The following is a 19,169-nucleotide window of genomic DNA, read 5'->3' as shown; positions in this document are numbered from 1 at the left end:
ATGGCTCACCACCTACGCCTATACCTAGGCTCCTTTCAAAGTGAACAGAACCATAAGAACCAGACCACAAGCAAGCTGGTAAACAGAAAAGCACAGGCTCACCAAACACCACTGCAAGTAACTTGAACGCAGATGGAGAAAAAAACAGAATTATTACACTGACAAGAGCACATATCAATCTGCCCTCAGGCACTACCATCAGCAAATCAGAACCACCGAATGCTCTGCGGTCACCCACTACATCGAAAGCAGCACTAACAGTGCAAAGGAACCCTTTTGGATATGAAATGCTTCACCCTTTTGACAGCAAGTTACACCAACATAACCCCCTCTCAGAACCTCTGCACCCAGTTTTCCCTATTCTTCATCAACAAGATCACCAACCATCACAAAATCTTTATGCCCCAACCATACCCTTCTACCCTTGCAACCTTCTTGTTTATCCCCACCAACACCCAGAGGTCCAACCTGACCATCTGGCCCACCATCACCACTCAAGAAACCGCAGTGACTAAAAAGCTCATGCTAACTTAACACAGCATACAGGCTATATATATCTATATATCAGTCCCAGCTGTGTTCAACACCTATATGACCCCACTCACCAGCATCATCCACACTCACAGAATGAACATTATATGCTTTGCGGATGACACACAGCTCATACTCCTCCTCCTTGACGAGACACAAAACACATGGATCAAATTCTCTGCTGAAGGACCGAAGACACCAAAGGAATGAAAATCAACTGCCTTAAGCACAGACAAAAAACGAATTACTAATCTTCACTCTAGGACTCCACCTGCTGGCCTTCTGAATTCAAACCCCCCTCCCAGCAACCAATGAAAAGAAGCTTGGAATAGTACTTGACAACCAACTCACCATGATCAGCCAAGTGAATACAATCTACGTCTTCAACTTCTACACACTCAAGATGCTCAATAAAATCTTTAAATGGCTCACCCCCAACACTCACAGAACTGTCACCCAAACCCTCATCACCAGCAAGCTGGACTATGCCAACAGACTCTGCATTGGAATCGATGCTCAACTGACCAGAAGATTCCAGACCACACAAAACTCAACGGCCTGGCTCACACTCCACACTCCACATTCCACTACTAACTCATATCACCCCATACCTCAGATAGATCCACTGGCTTCCAATCCACAAGCAAGCACTCTGCATAAACTTCCACAAACCAACCAGATAGCTCCTCTCAGCTAGAGTCTTACTTGCACACACCTTGCATACACAGAACCAGATCTGGCAGTCGTACCTTCTCATACCTCAGTCCTAATGACTGGAAAGACCTTCCCCTGCACACCAGAGCCTCCTTCTCCTCAGTTCTTGAATTCTGCAAGAAACTGATGACTTGGCTCTTTATCTAGTCTAGACCCAGGCTTGGCCAATAAAGCTTGATGATCATCAGTTGATGGATTTGCACTCAATTTGCTTTGACATAGTGTATTGCTAACTTATTCCTGAAAGGATCCAGGGAAGATCTACAGAGCTCTGGAAGTCTCTTGGGCAGAGGTTAAAGATGCACCCATGGTGGTTATTTGCAGGGTGGCAACTTGAACTCCCCCAAACACTTTCATACAGAATGTCTGACTACATAAGTTTCAATCTTTCCAATGTTTCTGTTTAATTGAATTGCATTAAATCACCGAGTGTGGCATTAGTCTCTGTGTTTTCGTGCATCTTTTTGACTCATACCAAGTCGCAGTCATGCTTTGATATTTCTCACAGGAACAAAGGGGGTAATGTTCATGATTAATTATTACTAATTTGTATTACTCTTTGTCCAAACTTCATATCAGTCATCAAGACCCACCTGGCAATCTCTTTCTCCAGTCTTTGCTAAACGTGGTATGGCAGGAATATGCTGGGTAATCGAAGTGCTTTATGGCACCTGGGGGGAATGAGTGGGGCTTATCTTTAGAGCATTTTTCTGTTTTTTTGCAGTTAGAGGTGGTTACCTCACATGTATTGAGTGGCACAAGGACATTCGGACTAACAGTAATGAAGATCACCAGCATGCAATCAGGAAGATGACCCTTGAGAATGTACTGAATGTGTGTTATCCTCTCCCTTTTATGTTTCTCTTACCTGTACGCTATTGAAAGGGAATAAGGTGTAGGTTAAACAAACACTTCACAGTTCTGCTTTGGAGCATGATGTCTGAATTCTCTAATTCGCTGTGCGTGGGGTCCTCAGCACCGAAAGAAGGGGTGACACAGCAGATTACTTGTAGCAGCAAGAAGGGTTGATTAGGGAACAATCAAACAATCAATCACTCATAGCATTTATAAAGTGCATTACTTACCGTCAGGGTCTCAAGGCGCTGGGGGTAGGGGATGCTGCTACTGCTCGAAGAGCCAGGTCTTGAGGAGTCTTCTGAAGGCCAGCAGGTCTTGGGTCAGTCGTAGGTGGCTGGGAAGGGTGTTCCAGGTTTTGGCGGCGAGGTGGGAGAACGATCTGCCGCCGGAGGTCACTGTTCGGATGCGGGGGACTGTGGTGAGGGTGAGGTCGTCGAAGTGGAGCTGGCAGGTGGGGGCACCGAAGCTGAGTCGTCTGTTGAGGTACACTGGTCCGGTGTTGTGGAGAGCCTTGTGTGCGTGGGTGAGGAGCTTGAAGGTTATCCTCTTGTTGACAGGGAGCCAGTGCAAGTCACTCAGGTGGGGTGTGATGTGGCTACGGTGAGGGATGTCGAGGATCAGGCGTGCGGAGGCATTCTGGATGCTTTGAAGCCATTTTAGGAGTTTGGCCGGGGCTCCTGCGTAGAGGGCGTTCCCATAGTCCAGCCTGCTGCTGACGAGGGCCTGGGTGACAGTTCTTCTCGTTTCGGTGGAGATCCACTTGTAGATCTTGCAGAGCATGTGGAGGGTGTTGAAGCAGGAGGAAGAGACGGCGTTGACCTGCTTAGTAATGGAGAAGGTGGAGTCGAGGATGACCCCTAGGTTGTGTGCGTGGTCGGTGGGTGTTGGAGCTGTTCCCAGTGTGGTCGGCCACCAGGAGTCGTCCCAGGCCGCGGGGGTGGATCCAAGGATGAGGACCTCCGTCTTGTCTGAGTTCAGTTTCAGCCGGCTGTTCCTCATCCATTCCGCAACAGCCTTCATTCCTTTGTGGAGCTTAGTTTTGGCGATGTGGGGGTCATTGGTGAGGGAGAGGATCAGCTGAGTGTCATCTGTGTAGGAGATGATGTTGAGGTCGTGCAGTCGGGCGACGTGGGCGAGCGGTGCCATGTAGATGTTGAACAGCGTTGGGCTGAGGGATGAGCCCTGAGCTACACCGCAGATGATCTCGGTGGCTTCGGAGCGAAAGGGGGGAGGTGGTTGCTCTGTATTCTGCCAGAGAGGAAGGAGGTGATCCAGTCCAGGGCCTTCTCTTGGATCCCGGCATCATGGAGGCGTGTGCGTAGGGTGCGGTGGCAGACCTTGTTGAAGGCGGCTGACTGGTCCAGGAGGATGAGGGCCGGGGTTTCTCCGTTGTCTAGCAGGATCCTGATGCCATCGGGGATGGCGATGAGGGCGGTTTTGGTGCTGTGGTTGCTGCGGAACCCGGACAGGGACGGGTCCACGATGCTGTTTTCCTCGAGGTAGCTTTCAGTTGTTTGTTGACGGTCTTCTCTATGACCTTCACCGGGAACGGGAGTAGGGAGATGGGCCGAAAGTTCTTGAGATCTTTGGGGTCCGCCTTGGGATTCTTGAGTAACGCGTTGATCTCAGCGTGCTTTCAGCTCTCCGGGAAGGTAGCTGACTCAAAAGAAATGTTGATGGCCTTCCGGAGATGGAGTGCGATGGCGGTGCTGACTTTGTTGAAGATGTGGTGCGGGCAAGGGTCTGACGGGGAACCGGAGTGGATGGGGTTCATGATCTTGATGGTGTCGTCGTCATCTTGTTGGTACAGGAGAGCAGGGGGTTGGTGCGGATGGTGGTCGTGGGGGTGGAGGTCTCAGTGGTTGTCGTGGCGGTCGTGGCGTTAGAGCGGTTGTGGATGCCTGCGATCTTGCGATGGAAGAAAGTGGCCAGTGAGTCGCACAGTTCTTGATAAGGTGGGCTGTCGTTGGTGTTGGAGCTGGGGTTGGAGAGTTCTTTCACGGTGTTGAAGAGCTCTTTGCTGTTGTGTGCGTTGCTGTCTAGGCGGTCTTTGAAGGAGGCCCTTTTGGCGGATCTGATGAGGTGGTGGTGTCTGCGGCTGGCATTCTTGAGGGCTGCATAGCACCAAACTGTAATCTAACTCCAGGACCAGATTGGCGAATGGAACCATAATCTGACAGCTTCCTATGCAGTGTCTGCTCTGCATCCTTTCATCAATCCCTCCACATGCTTATATGTCAACACTTCATAGCTCTATCTATCCATCAGTATGTCCATTCTTCCTTTTCCCTTTCAATCCATTGCAACTTTTACCATTTCATTTATTGTTTACTATTCCATCGGTGTGTGCTACATTCATCGAATCTATCCAATTACAGAAAAGACCACTGCAGACAGTCTCTCACAAGGAGCCATTCGCAACAATATTTTGTATTTAATATTGCAGTGTCTACCACAACAAAACTGCTACATTGAAGTTCTCTGCAATGCATGTTGTATTCATCCTCAGCAAAACTCACTCAGGCAGCAAGAACTTCTTTTGGGGAGTTTGGTACTCATTGTTTGTGATCATTTGGGGTGGTGTATAATTGACTCCGGATTGGTTTGTTGTCCTTTGAAGTATTTTTTATGGTGTGTCTCATCTTGGTTGGTGCTTTTTAGGTGTACTCTCTGTTGATCAACGATTGTTTGCTATGTTGTTAATAGGTAAATGTGTGTTTGTTTGTGGTCCTGTTTATTGCTAAATGTCTGTTTCCTTTGCTATCAATTGTCTGGTGATTCATTTCTAAATTGGTAGCTCATTGTTTGGATTTTTGTTTCTTGTTTAATGGTTGTGTGTCCATTTTCTGTGTATAGGATGTGATAGGTCCACGAGGAATGCCTCCTGGAAAATGTTGTGAATGGTATTTTTTTAAATGCAGATCTTCTGGCCCCTTCATACTATAGAACTGAAATGTATTTCTAATGAGGTATAATTATAGCATTATAATTTGTTTTTCTAATCCATATATCTAATGAAGATTAAACAAAACTCCAGCCATTTTATAACTTGACAAACCAATGTATTTGATTACCAAAAAGAACATTTTTATTTTTACTTTATTAAAGACAATCTCGCTATAGCCAAATAATCAAGTAATAACATAAATAACTGATACCTCAATAAAAAACTGTCCTTCTTCTGGTATAATGGTACTGTCACTGCCCCATCACTGTCCATCAAAATGTAAAATGCTCCGATACAATGTCTGACGCATGATATCATCAGACATGTGAATAAAGGTAAACCTCTACTTAGAGTGAAAATAAAAAGGTGAGAAAGGAACAGCGCCACAACAGGTGCGGGGCAGTTGAGGAGTTTCTCAATTATTAACACATGTTTTTTGTAGAAAAAAAAGAAATTAGTTTTAAAGTTCAAGTGCACCTTAACTATGTATTTCAGAATGCTTAGACCTATGTGTATTCTGGAAATCTGTCAGAGATCGGCTGTCATGGACCGGTTTTGGATACAAGTTAGTATAAAACATTTAAATAAATACACAGATAAATATTGTGTTCAGATTTGTAGATCTTAAATTTGACTGGTTTCCAGGGCATGCCAATTAAAATTAAAATGTACAGCCTCCCTCCTCCCTCACGGCACATAAATGTTTCTCCGTGTTACCTTTCTCCTGCGAGCGGTGAGACAATAAACCTGTGAGACAAGCAAGGCGTCGATGTGTATGAGGAAGTGGTGTCTGCACAACCAGGCTTTCCAGAAACTGCTTTCGTACACAAATGCAATTTCCGAGGTGAGAGAAAGAAGAAATGAAATCGGGGCCTGTGCTTCCTCTCCGCCACAGAGTGCTGAGGAGGCTGGTTTCCAAGTTTCAACTCAAAGTCTCCTCTACTTCCTACCAACTGTGCAGTTTGGTGCAGTGAGCGCCCCCTTTGTGAGTCCATGGACACCTGGGGCTGTATTACATAAATGTCCCTGGGGTGCAACAGGCGTTTGCACCCACTTTGCGTGCCCCGGGGCACTTTTCTACTACAAAAGAAGCCGGAGATGGTTGTGCAGCCCCTTCTGTAATACCGATAGCACTGGCCCACATAAAGTGCCAGCGCTATCTGCAGGGAGCATTCCCTCATGTGCATGGGGAACTCCCCTTTGCCTCTGCGCCCGTGTCGTATTGACGGACAGAATGTAGAACAATGTCATACATTCACCCCAGTACAAGGATGTGGGTCTAAATCCATCGTTTTTTGCACTCCACACCACCCTGGGTTAGACACTGGCTATATGCAAATCAGCTCTGACCCTGTGCCTCATGGGAACAGTCCAGTCCGAGCTACCAAGCCATGTCTTTCCCAGACCGAAATCAAGCATCCAAGGACCGGTTTCTGGCTATCAGCCTTCATCAGCCTGGATAGCTTGACTCCAGTGGTGTGGAGAGCCTGGGACTCACGTCTGAGTATACCCAGCACACTCGGGGTGAAAATTGCAAAAAACACAGTTGATGGACAGAATGTAGAACAATGTCATACATTCACCCCAGTACAAGGATCTGGGCCTACATCCACAGTTTTTTTGCACTCCACACCACCCTGGGTTAGACACTGGCTATATGCAAATCAGCTCTGACCCTGTGCCTCATGGGAACAGTCCAGTCTGAATTACCAAGCCATGTCTTTCCCAGACCGGAATCAAGCATCCAAGGACCGGTTTCTGGCTATCAGCCTTCATCAGCCTGGATAGCTTGACTCCAGTGGTGTGGAGAGCCTGGGACTCACGTCTGAGTATACCCAGCACACTTGGGGTGAAAATTGCAAAAAACACAGTTGATGGACAGAATGTAGAACAATGTCATACATTCACCCCAGTACAAGGATCTGGGCCTAAATCCATCGTTTTTTGCACTCCACACCACCCTGGGTTAGACTATATGCAAATCAGCTCTGACCCTGTGCCTCATGGGAACAGTCCAGTCCGAAATACCAAGCCATGTCTTTCCCAGACCGGAATCAAGCATCCAAGGACCGGTTTCTGGCTATCAGCCTTCATCAGCCTGGATAGCTTGACTCCAGTGGTGTGGAGAGCCTGGGTTTTACATTCTGTCCATCAACTGTGTTTTTTGCAATTTTCACCCCGAGTGTGCTGGGTATACTCAGACGTGCTGGGGCAGGCTGATCTGTGATGCCGTATGGCAGACGCACTGTCGAGTGCATCTTGAGAAGCTTCCGCGTTTGTTGGATAAAATATATATATCTAGATAGATAGATAGATAGATAGATAAGCCATACGGCTTGCTTCTACTGCCCTTCTTTTGCCTGCGGTAGTTGAAGCGTCAAGTTGGCGAAGCCCACCGACTTTCAAATTACATTAGGGTAAAATTACACCAGCTTCAGATTTCATTTTACCAGGTAAAGTGTTTCGGAGACCCTTGTCTCCTTCTTCACACACTAGTTCAAAAAAGCAACCATAAATTTACATGTTTTGGTATGGACATGAAAAAAGGACTACACATATTACTCTCATGAATTGCTGAGATAATGTAGCACCCATTTTGTAATGGTATATTGTATCATTAAAACAATACAAAACAGAAGTGTTAGCATGGCATATCTGATAATCCTTATAACGCCAAGTGGCACTTTACGTTAGGCTCTTTATATCCCATGTGCACCTTTTGTCTTAAGCCTTGTAAATCCAGGTATAGTACCCGAGAGTACATCCACTGATCCTGAATCTTCTCAGTTAGATCATACATGACATGCAGAATTTACATAAATACATGGTATAGTACCTTATTATAGTTCTTGGATTACAAATCATGTACTACTATTTTACTGTGGTATGTACATATTTAAGTTATCTCTAATGGTAAAAAGAATTACTTTTTTACTATGTTTCATATACCTATTTAAATGTAAAGATCAGTATTACATCATACTATGAATATCATCAGATGGTTTCTTCCCTCGCCTTGCAGATGATCAATCTCTTGCTATGGCATATAACCCTAAACAAATACACTGTTGAAAGATATCAGTGCCATACATACTTGTGTATACCAATTGTGGTTGCTAGACATTGGCTGCTTTAGGAATCATGCACCCTGTGTTGGCATACTCCCTCTACCTTGAAAATATAACTACATTTGAGCATCAAAATAATAACATTTTCAAACAGACGTATCTAGCAAATGCTCTTGAATCACAATGACGTAATCCCAAAGAAAAGGGTAGGCGACCTCTAACAGCATCACCTTCCAGGAGTATTCCCCTTCCTTTCTTCCTAAGTGAAAATTAAAATGATACAAACAATTCAGATTAAAATCTGTAGAAACTATACCTGTCCATTCTAATAAACATTCTTATTAAACAGATTTGCATTTAGTATCCAATACATATAGGAAAAATCAAATTCTCTTGTAAATGTATTGCCATTTCCTCATCTATGTTCTGGCCTCCAGGGGTTCTTGATTTGAGATCTATAATATGCGAGGATTTCCTCTGCCTGAGGCGTAATACTCTATTGCCTCCCCTTGGGTTCTTCTGTACCTGTTCTGTCACATAGTATTTGAGCAACGAGCTGTTCGATAAAGTATATTTTTCAAACCTATATTGGTAATCGTCTTTAGGTGTTTTAATACTCTCTTTTTGCAGCAAAGATATTACTCCCCACAAACTTCAGTTGGCATGGGCACTCTAAGACATATACTGCGTCTGATGTAATACAAGTCAAAAATTGTGAGATCGTTTTCATTTTGTGTGGTGTATTGTATGTTTTTTTCATAGAGCTGAGTTTACACGCTTTACAGTGACTGCGGGTAAAAATCCCTGCAGATGTTGTTATGGTCCTGTAAGTTTATTGCTGACATAATTTTTCACTAAGAGGTCTCTTAGACTGCTCCCCTTCTGATATGTTACCATCGGACGATCCGCTACTTTGCTGCCCACTGTGGGATCACACTTCAAAGTGTTCCAGTTTTTAGTTAGTATACGTTTGATTCTGGCGGACTCTAGTTTGTATGTAAGGATCAACCTAGGTGTATCACTTTCTCTATCCTGATCTTGAGTTGGAAGAGTATTATTTAGTGTTTCTTCTCTCATGACTTGTTTTGCTTTGTTGATGGCTCCTTTAAGGACCCAGTTTGGATAACCTCTCTCCTTAAAGAGTTCGATCATGTCTATGCTTGCAATCTGATAGGTCTCTTCAGTGCTGCAGTTTCTTTTCGGTCTCAGCAGCTCCCCATAGGGGATACTCCATTTCAGAGTATCTGGGTGCCTGCTGAGAGCGTGAAGCAAACTGTTGCCCTCTGTTTCTTTCCTAAAGAGTTTAATTGTAAGGGTCTTGTTTTTCACCTATACTAGGACATCTAAAAATTCACTAGAGTGTCCGTTCATGTTGTGAAGTAGTTTGAGGTTGAATGTGATGTTGTTTAGCAACTCTATGAGATTATTCGCTGTTTCATCGCTTCCCTTCCAAATGACAAACAAGTTGTTTATGTACGCTTTGTTTGCCCTAAGTTGGCAGGGTATGCTCAGACGTGAGTCCCTTGCTCACTTGGCCACTGGATTCAAGATAGCCTGGCTGATGAGGATTATAAATCCGAAACAGGTCCCAGGATGCTTGTTTCCGGTCCAGGGAAGACATGACTTGGCAGTTCGGGCTGGACTGTTCCCAGTAGGCACAGGGTCAGACTGATTTGCATATGGCCATGCCTGAACTGGGGTGGCTGAGTGAGCTAAAGAATGGTGATTGATTAAAAAAAGATCAGTTGACTGGGGGTGAGTGTTTGATTTGCTCAAGTGCTCCGTCCATCATCCCCTTTTGTATTGCTTTGTTCGCCCTAAGTTGGCAGGGTATGCTCAGACGTGAATCCCTTGCTCACTTGGCCACTGGATTCAAGATAACCTGGCTGATGAGGATTATGAATCCGAAACCGGTCCCAGGATGCTTGTTTCCGGTCCAGGGAAGACATGGCTTGGCAGTTCGGGCTGGACTGTTCCCATGAGTCACATGGTCAGACTGATTTGCATATGGCCATGTGTGAACTGGGGTGGCTTAGTGAGCTAAAGAATGGGGATGGATTAAACCCAGATCAGTTGACTGGGGGTGAGTGTTTGATTTGCTATAGCGCTCCGTCCATCATCCCCTTTTGTACCGCTATGTACCTAAGCCAGACTTTTGCCTGTTTGAGTAATTGGCAGATATTAAGGTGTTTGTAGATTTCGTCCTCCCATGCCCCCAGAAACAGGTTAGCGATACTGTGGGCAAAACAAGTACCCATTGCTGTTCCTCGTATTTGTTTGCACATAACACCACTGAACATAAAAATATTGCTCTGGAGACAGTATCTCATCATCCCCACAATCATATTCGTATGCTCAAGTTATTGTATTGGTCTACCTTCTAGGAAGTAATGACAGCAAATCGTGATCTATTATGGTATACAGTGAGCTCACGTCCAAAGTTATTAATAGACAGTCATCTTCCCATGTGATGTCAATCAGCATGCTCAAAATATCCTTGGTGTCCCCTATATGTGACGGAAGCGCTATGACATATGGTCTCAGAAAATGATCCCCATATTTGGCTATATTTTCCGCCACGCTCCAAATGGAAGAAAGTATGGGTCTTTCTGGGGGTTCCACTGTTTTTTTGTGGATTTTGGCCAATAAATAAAATAGAGGTAGTCTTGGGTAGTCTTTTTTTTTAGATAGTTAAATTCTCCTTTTGTAGAATGCCCATTCATTCCATTCACTTAGTTTGTTCCATATTTGAATAATACTTTCATTGTATTCTCTGTAATTACTTTCAGTTTAGAATGCTCTATCTCCTAGCTGTTTAAGGGCTTCTTTGATGTAAAGATTCTTGTCCCAGATCGCAATGTTTCCACCCTTATCAGCGGGCCGGATGACAATATTCTCACCATTGACCAAAGATTTTATTATCTCTCTTTGTGTAGAAGTGAGGTTCTGTGTTTGGTCTTTTCTTTTGTTTCTTCTGCTCAATTGAATCAGCTCCCGAGGGAAAGTGTCTTCAAACGTATCAATATTGTCATGTGGTGTATTTGGGTAGAATACTGATTTTGGTTTAAAATCAGTGTTCGCTGCTTTGTCCATGGTTATTTCTATCCCTTCTCAATTATTTAATACCACTGGGTTTGTCTCAACCAGTAGATCCTGTAGGGCAAGAAGTGCCTCAGCATCTTTTATAGTCAGGATCTGATCAGCGGTACTATTACTCTCTCTGTGATGTTCCAAATCCCTTCTCCCCATTTCTGTTTCATGTTTGGGATTATATAGTTGATGCCATTTTTTTAAATTTCATCTTCCTGGCAAAATTGAATGCATCAATTCTTGTTTCGCGAGTTAAAGTGTTAAGTTGGACAAAATGATAGGCCTAGGCATAAAGACTGTTTTTGTAGGGTAATCAGAGGGCGATTTGATAAATTAACTACTGTTTTATTTACCGTAGCTTCATCCATCATGCTTGGTATTTTGGAACAGCTTTTTTTGTTTCCCATTTCTCCTTTTCCATATTCCCATCCTCTTCTGCTTCCTCTGTTTGTCTCGCTGTCTTCACCACTTGTTTCTTCCTGGACTCTTCCTCTGCCCCTTCCTCTCTTTACCCTGTCCTTTCCCCCGTGTCTTGGGAGTGGGTGTTTCTCTTGGTGTTTGCCTCCCCATTCGCAGGAGGCGATATTCGTCTAAAAAAGTAATCTGTCCCTTACCACTATCCTTGCCTAGGGTTTTTCTTGTGGTGGAGCTGGATGGATCTCCGATGTCACTACTTGTTATGTAAATGTAAATGTAAATGTAAATGTAAAAATGTAAATTGATACTTGTATAGCGCACTACTCACCCGCAAGGGTCTCAAGGCGCTTGTACGAATACCGCTGTGGAACTCATCCTGGCTTTCCCTGTGAGGCGTCCACTCCTGGGCACCCCCAAGGTGGAGGCCAGGCATCCTTAGTGTTGTGGGGGCCGTTGTGGAGATTAAGCAAGCTATTGCCCAGAGTTGCAGAGTGGGACTCCATGATTGGAATAGGCACGAGGCAAGAATTATCTGGTCTGTGGAATTTTGAGCCCAAGACCCGCCGAGGCGAGGTACTTATGGCTGTAAGTCAATATTCTGCTTGTCTCATAATCGGTACAGTCTCTATGTAATTTGTGCTGTTTTCGCGCTTTTATATCATCTTCGTATAATTTCACTTTTTGTTTCAAGTCTTCCACATATTTCTTGATTAGTTCCTGATCTTTGTATGTTTTTAAATCATCCTCCAATGATTTCAGCTCTTTAAGTCTGTTCTCCCTATCTTCCCAGGCATATTTTACCAATATTTTAAGCATTGTTTTAGAACTCCTTGCAGAGTTCTCCACCCACTCTTCAAGCATTTTCAGATTTGGCGAGTCATATGAGTGAGTAATATAGATGCGTAATCCCCTGAGGACCATCTGTTTTTCGAAGTAGTCCTGGAGGAAGATCGCCTCCCACTATTTAGATGTTTCTGTTTTCTTCAGCTTCTCCAATTTCTTTAACTTGTCATGTAGTGTAGTATCTTTCACCACTGGGTCTTTCCTAATTTGGCCTTTATTAGGTGGTCTTGCGAATAGGCTGAGAGGCAGCTGCCCTCCTTTCTACCACTTCCTCCATTTTATTTAAAGTCTCTTGTGCGCTTTTCAGGAAATATCTAGAACACTGCTACTGTCTGGTTGTGCTGTGTGAAGCGGAACACCCTTTTCTTTGCATGTGGGAAGTTCCTGCTGTTGTTTGAAGATAATTATATACCATTGTGTCACAACTCTGATACGTTTTCACTTGCTGTACAGTGTAGCAGAGATTATCTGATAAGCGTTATGGAGGTCAGGCTTTGTGAGATGTACAGACCGGGAGAGTGAACCGGGTCCTGTAAATGTTCCCGTCCCCTTCCAGTACTTCTTCCTATGTGAGATGCAGCCCCCGTATCAGTTATACTTATGTGTACACACCGCAAGAAGGTGAATCTTACCTTATACAAGTGTTTGTTTCATGCAGGTTCCAGCTCCTGTTTGGGGATCACTATTCCCCAGAGACATATGGTGGTCAGACTGGTTCAAAACAAAACAAAAGTGTTAGCATGGCACATTTGATAATCCTAACAATGGCAAGTGACATTTTTCGTTTGATTTACATCCACTGATCCTGAATCTTCTCAATTAGATCATACATGACATGCAGTATTTACATCATACATGACATATATATATATATATATATATATATGTATATGTAAATACTGCTTGTCATGTATGATCTAATTGAGAAGATTCAGGATCAGTGGATGTAATCTCGGCTACTATACCTGGAATTACAGGGCTTCAGACAAAAGGTGCACATGGGCTATAAAGAACCAAACGTAAAATGCCACTTGGCTTTATAAGGATTATCAAATGTGCCATGCTAACACTATTTTACTGTTTTGTTTTAATGTTACAATATATCATTACAAAATGGCCGATACATTATCTCAGCAATTCGTGAGAGTAATTAATATGTGTAGTCCTTTTTAGGTCTCGCTCGAGACATATTGCTGTTAAGTCGGCTCTCAAGGGAGACAGCCCGGGGCACGCGCGGCGATTCGGACCGTGGACGCACACCTACAGGCACACGCGCGCGCACATCTCCTGTCCCGCAGGAAAACCAGCATTGTTTCAACTGCTTACATTGAGACAAGAGATGGCATACTGTTCTCACACACACACACACACACACACACACACACACAGACACACACATCCCCTCCCTCTCTGCCCCCCTCACCCCCCAACCCCCCCAACCCCACTCACCGAGCTTTCCGCGGCAGGCAGACTCGGAGGTCGGCGTGTCTTCTGCGGCGATTTTCAGCTTGCGCCGCTACGGCTGATGTGCACGCTCACGGCACTGCGTCTCATCTCGTGTTTCGCGATCCTCAGCTTGTTTATCATCCTTCCTCGTTCTCCATGGGTTCCATTTGTTTAATTTCTCCTCTTTCCCCTCTGCCTTCCTCTCCATTTTCAGACCTTCCCTTCCTTCTTTTCCCTGGACTACACCACCAGATTCAACTACGTTCTTGATTGACGTTCTCGGGTCCTCGGGATAGCGCACGTCGGTCACCGGTCGCCCATTGGCTGACGGAAGTATCAGCGTCGCCTGCTTGGCTCCGCCCATGTCCTGTGCATGCTGTAGCGGGTGTCCTAGAGCCGCCGCCGCTGCAGGGTGTTGAAGTGTTGCTGTGCTGGGCAGAGCAGCGAAAGTTCCGGGAGAGAGGATGGGGTCCGGGCCCAGGAGGCCGCTCTGACAGCCAGGCAGGGAATAATCGAGCACAGAGGATCGAGGCCTAGCGGAGCCGGAGGCTTAATTCAGCAGGAGCCCCGCCAGCACCATGTCTGGCTCGGCGGTGCCTTTGGACGGGCAGGAACAGGGCGCCGCAACCGAGATCTGATTGTTCACCCCTCGTGTGCAGCGCCCATTGAACACCCCTGTGAATGGATGGGCCACTGCACCCCCTGGATGGATGGGCAGTGTTTACTTCATGGCTGGAGGGGGGGCCTGCTCACTTCTTGGACCCCTTTGGTGCCTCTGCTACCCCCCTGGATGGAGGGGGCGGCATTGTTCAATGCTTGCTTGGAGGGGGGTAGGTACAGATCCTGTACGTGTACATGTACGTGTTGACGGCCCCTGGATTGAGGGTCTCCACTGGCGTGAACCGGGTTGCTCATCTCCTCCATGGAACACTGTTTCAGAGCTCCAAGCATGGGGGAGGGGGGCACATTTTGACCCCTACGATGCGAGTCGTTGTTGTAGCCTTCCTAAGTCCGTCATTCTTGCAATGTCCCCTACAACCCGTCACACCGGGTGGCATGTTTATTATTGAAGCCCTTAGGTTAAGGAGAGTGTTAGCCCATGCGGTACCGGGCAGTTTTGGAATTAATTCTCTTGGGAGTGTGGTTTGTTGTAGTTTTTTGGTGTTGCATTTCTCCTTGTTTCATTGGGTGATTGTATACACTGTTTTTTTGTTTTGCCCACAGTGCTTTTTTTGTTCGCAGCCCTGTGTTGTTTGGTAGGGGCGTCCTTACAAGTCTCAACGTTGGGGGCCCATCTTGTGTGTTTATATTATTAGAGGAGTTACCGAGCGCCCTCTTTCTGCGCTATCAAGCCCTTTTATTGCACCTTTTTAGTGAGGGCTTGGTTTTGTTGCCCCAGACTCAGTGTATTTTTGTGCATTGCCTGGATTTTAGTTAAAGGGGTTACTTCATTCCTGCTCCATTGGATGTGTTTTTATTTGTAGGGGGGTATACGATGTTGAAGCTGCTGGTTTTCTGAAGAGGGGGTAGTAGTCGACAACTGTCAGGCACAGCAGCGTGTATGTCTTCCTGTGCTCCTCTGAAGACTTCATTCTGATGCTTTGACCCCCGTGGCCGAAGACGCTCAGGCTCCATTGTTATCCCTGTGTTTAGACCGCCCTCCTTGTGGGTGTATGTGTGTAGTGAGGGGTACAGAACAAAGAAGCACAGTAATCACCGCCAAATGTGTTAACCTTTAGAATTCAGAATTTGTTGGTAATGCAAATACTAACTGAAGAAGGGGTGGATCCAGGCGGTGGCTGAGAACCACAATCTGTTTGACAGTGCTGTTGGGGGAGAGGCACTTTTATATACAAAGGAGACTGTTCTGTCCCAGATAAGACTTTTATCCCTGATAAGTCCGTCTCTTCTGTTTTGCGTGTCTTCAGCGGGGCACGGGGGCTTGTGATGTAACTTGGTTATACTCTTTATTCAGCTGCTTCTCTTTATTGTCCTTCCACAGATTAGCCTTGTACGTCTGAGTATTTGCTGCATGTCGGAGCCCAGAAGTCCGCACAGACGTTCTTGTCAGAGGTAGGTGTCCTCCATTTACTTTGAGCGTTCATTGCAAGTCAGGGGGTATTGCTTGCACCATTGGTCACTTTTGTTTCCTCTTGGGTTTGCATCTGTGCTACTCTGTTTTAGATGTCTTCCATGGCTGTTGAATGAACATGTCAATCCTTCACCTGTTTCCTTTTGTTTTGCAGATCCGGTGGGAGAAAAATATCACGTTAGGGGAACCTCCTGGGTTTTTACATTCATGGTGGTGGTAAGTGGCTACTAGTTGGTTCTTTTATAAGACTTGATACTGCAGATCTGCATTTGTAAGCAGTGTATCTAGCAGATGTTACTATTTCCGCCCAATTTATCGTAATGGGTTGCTGTTCTTTGCGGGGTGTGAACTTGTGAGCTTCCGATCACTGCTTTGGTTGAGTGGCAACTGTTAGCAGCTCATTGGAGTACCCCTTCACCTCTGCACTGCACCATCACTGGCTGAGTTCAGGAAGGGATTCAAAACCTGGCTGTTCAACTGAGACCAGAAGCAAGTGCCTGAAGACCCTCCGGGGTGACAAGCAGTGCTTGATGAATACCACCTGATTGATTGGGATATCTCTTTGGCTATTCAGGGTCACAGATCTGTTCATCATACGTGCTCTGACTTAAACTTGTTTGGGTGCTTTGCTGGAAAACCACATACGACCTGTTTTCTATATTGTGTAATTGAAGGGGATAGTTATGCTCCCTAACTGTGTGTGCAGCTGGTTGTCGTACAGGTGCTGATGCTGCATGCATCACACATCCTAAAGAGACCATTTTTTATCGTTTAGGCTAATTGAATGAAGGCCAGGTGGGGTAAACACCATTTTGATCATCAGTGTTGTTTCTGAACCGTTTCGGCCCATTAGAAGGTGTAAAGCTTACAGTTTTGGTTGCGATTGCATATTCTGTACCAGCTGCAGTTCTGTATAGAAAGCTTTTCTGGGGTACATAGGAATACAGTGTATTTGTAGTTACTCTTTTACTTACTGTTATCGTTTGTTAGGCGCTGCAGGTTAATATTTCATGGCCATATGGTATGTAGCTCCGAAATAGTGATTGGTCTATTTCTACTGCTAATGGCTTGACCCATGCCCTCCATTAATTTATTTTTTGAAGTGGTTCATATGAGAGTTTTGGGGGGGGGGCAGGAGTGGGTTTACACCGGTCCCCAAAGGAGGAGGGGGCTGCGACTTGTCATGCAAGAAAGGGCACACTTCTGCTACCTTTATCTTAGCCTCCACCCAAAGAGCGTACCCTCATCGCCTCTTTTTCCCCCGCACAACCAACCACCTACCAAGGCATTTATCATTTGGCTGTGAAAGACTGCTATTCAGTTGTTGCCCTTTGATCTTAACACTTTTTTATGGAATGGCATCAGGAACTACCTTATTAAAAAAAAAGATATATATACATGCACATACGTAGGAGATTTCAGCTAGTCACCGCCATCCATTGGTTTGTTGTCATGCACATCTTTCCTTCAAACCGCTATAGCATGGAGCAGTAAGTCAGCCCACTTCAGTCATTGGCCAACTTCACTGTGACTGATGGCATCTGCTTTTGGACAATAAGCACACTCACACCAAGAGTTTCCTATAATACCAGAGACATTTATGGCAATGTGTGCTTTGTGCGACCCAAAAACAATTTTGCTTTCAGTCGGCGTAAAAAAAAAATATATATATATACTGCCGAGGGCAGAAAAGATGCTCAGAAAAACCTTTTTGCTAAATCCACGATAAAACAAAACCAGCATTGACCAGCCAAAAATACTGTCCGGCAACTTCCGAACTTTTGGCTTTGGAATGCTTGTTTATAAATTACGTGCCTCCACTTTTTATCACCCTATTGTCTAAGTTGAACCTTTTTTGGTTAAGTTCCCCTTTTAGCTACCTGGGTGCTACAGGTCAGAGTAGATGAGTTATTTGATTTTAACAAACCATTATGAAAATTTGCGGCGGCAGCTTGCTGTCTTGCGCGTATGTTTATGCTGCAGGACTGGTAAGTATGTAAAGTTATTCAAATTTTACTGTATACCGCCTACCAGTGATCTCAAAGCTGAATTGGATCAGCTTATGCAGGGTGCTCCAAAGACGGTCCCGGAGGGCCGGATCCATGTCGGATTTGAAGATATCTTGTTTTTGAAGATATCTGCATTTAGCTAAATGCTAATGATTTACCCTGGATCCGGCCCTCCAGGACCCACTTTGGAGAACACTGCTTTAGAAACGCAGTTTTAATTGTTTTATTTCAGTTTTTTAGTGCAACAAAGACTGTTGTCATTGGTTCATAATGCTGCCTTAAATTCACCACGGCTTAGAGCAGGCCAGGCTGTTTTATAGTTTTGTCAACTCCTCAAAGCCCCAAGGAGGAGCTGCAATCATTTAATGTGCTGTGTTCCTGCTTTTGCTGATAATTGTTTGCTTTTTTTTCTGGGCAAGTAATAATTAGTAGCGTGATCTCCCCTTTTCTCCTTTCTTGCTACAGCGTGTTTTGGGACCTGTACTGTGCAGCCCCAGAAAGGCGAGACACTTGTGAACATTCCAGTGAGGCCAAAGCCTTTCACCATTACATGAGTAACCATTTTTAATCCTCCTGATAATTATGGGGTTGAGTGGCTCTAGCGTGCCGTGTAGGCCGAGTGCGCAGCCCAGCTGGCAGGCCCTTTTGTGAGTTATGCCCAGTGTCTTCATCTTGCAACGCAGCCAGTGAGCTTAGGAGCTTTCAAGCTTGCTACTGCTTTGAGAATGGAACATTCTAGATTTTCATTGTACATAGTGTCCTTGTTTCCATTACCTCCATTGTTATTATTCGTGTGAGATTTTGAGATGACATGAAGTGATTGAATTTAGTCTTGGGCGTGGAAATGCCACCTTTCACTACCATGTGCTGGCATTTGCTCTGACCTTTTCAGATGTCCTGCTTTTGTGAGGTTTCAAGAACACGCTTTTCTGCATGTATGCAGTGTTACTGTCATACTATAGCTCTGTGTTTAACTGTGTGCCTTATTCAGACTTAATTCACTTCACCGAATGCTTGAGGCAAGCAGGCCACTTTTGGGATACATTCAGGGTTTCGTGTAACTTACCTCCTTCGCTGCACTCACATTCCCATTGCTGAATGGACCACAGAAGTTGCTTCTGGGATTCTATGGTTTGTTAGCTGGCTGCTTGTTT

At 45.0% G+C, this 19,169-nt stretch overlaps 1 long non-coding RNA gene across 1 annotated transcript; it reads left to right on the top strand.

The window, feature by feature from the left end:
• The first annotated feature begins 15,913 nt into the window (after window positions 1-15,913).
• On the top strand, window positions 15,914-18,551 carry LOC147748687 (uncharacterized). The gene is made up of 3 exons (XR_015299724.1): window positions 15,914-15,987; window positions 16,161-16,222; window positions 18,481-18,551. It is a non-coding gene; the product is annotated as an uncharacterized LOC147748687 (long non-coding RNA).
• The last annotated feature ends 618 nt before the right edge of the window (window positions 18,552-19,169 follow it).

Source organism: Lissotriton vulgaris, chromosome 1_1 (genome assembly GCF_964263255.1).
Source record: "Lissotriton vulgaris chromosome 1_1, aLisVul1.2, whole genome shotgun sequence".
NCBI lineage: Eukaryota > Metazoa > Chordata > Amphibia > Caudata > Salamandridae > Lissotriton > Lissotriton vulgaris.
This window is presented reverse-complemented; position numbering and strand designations above follow the sequence as displayed.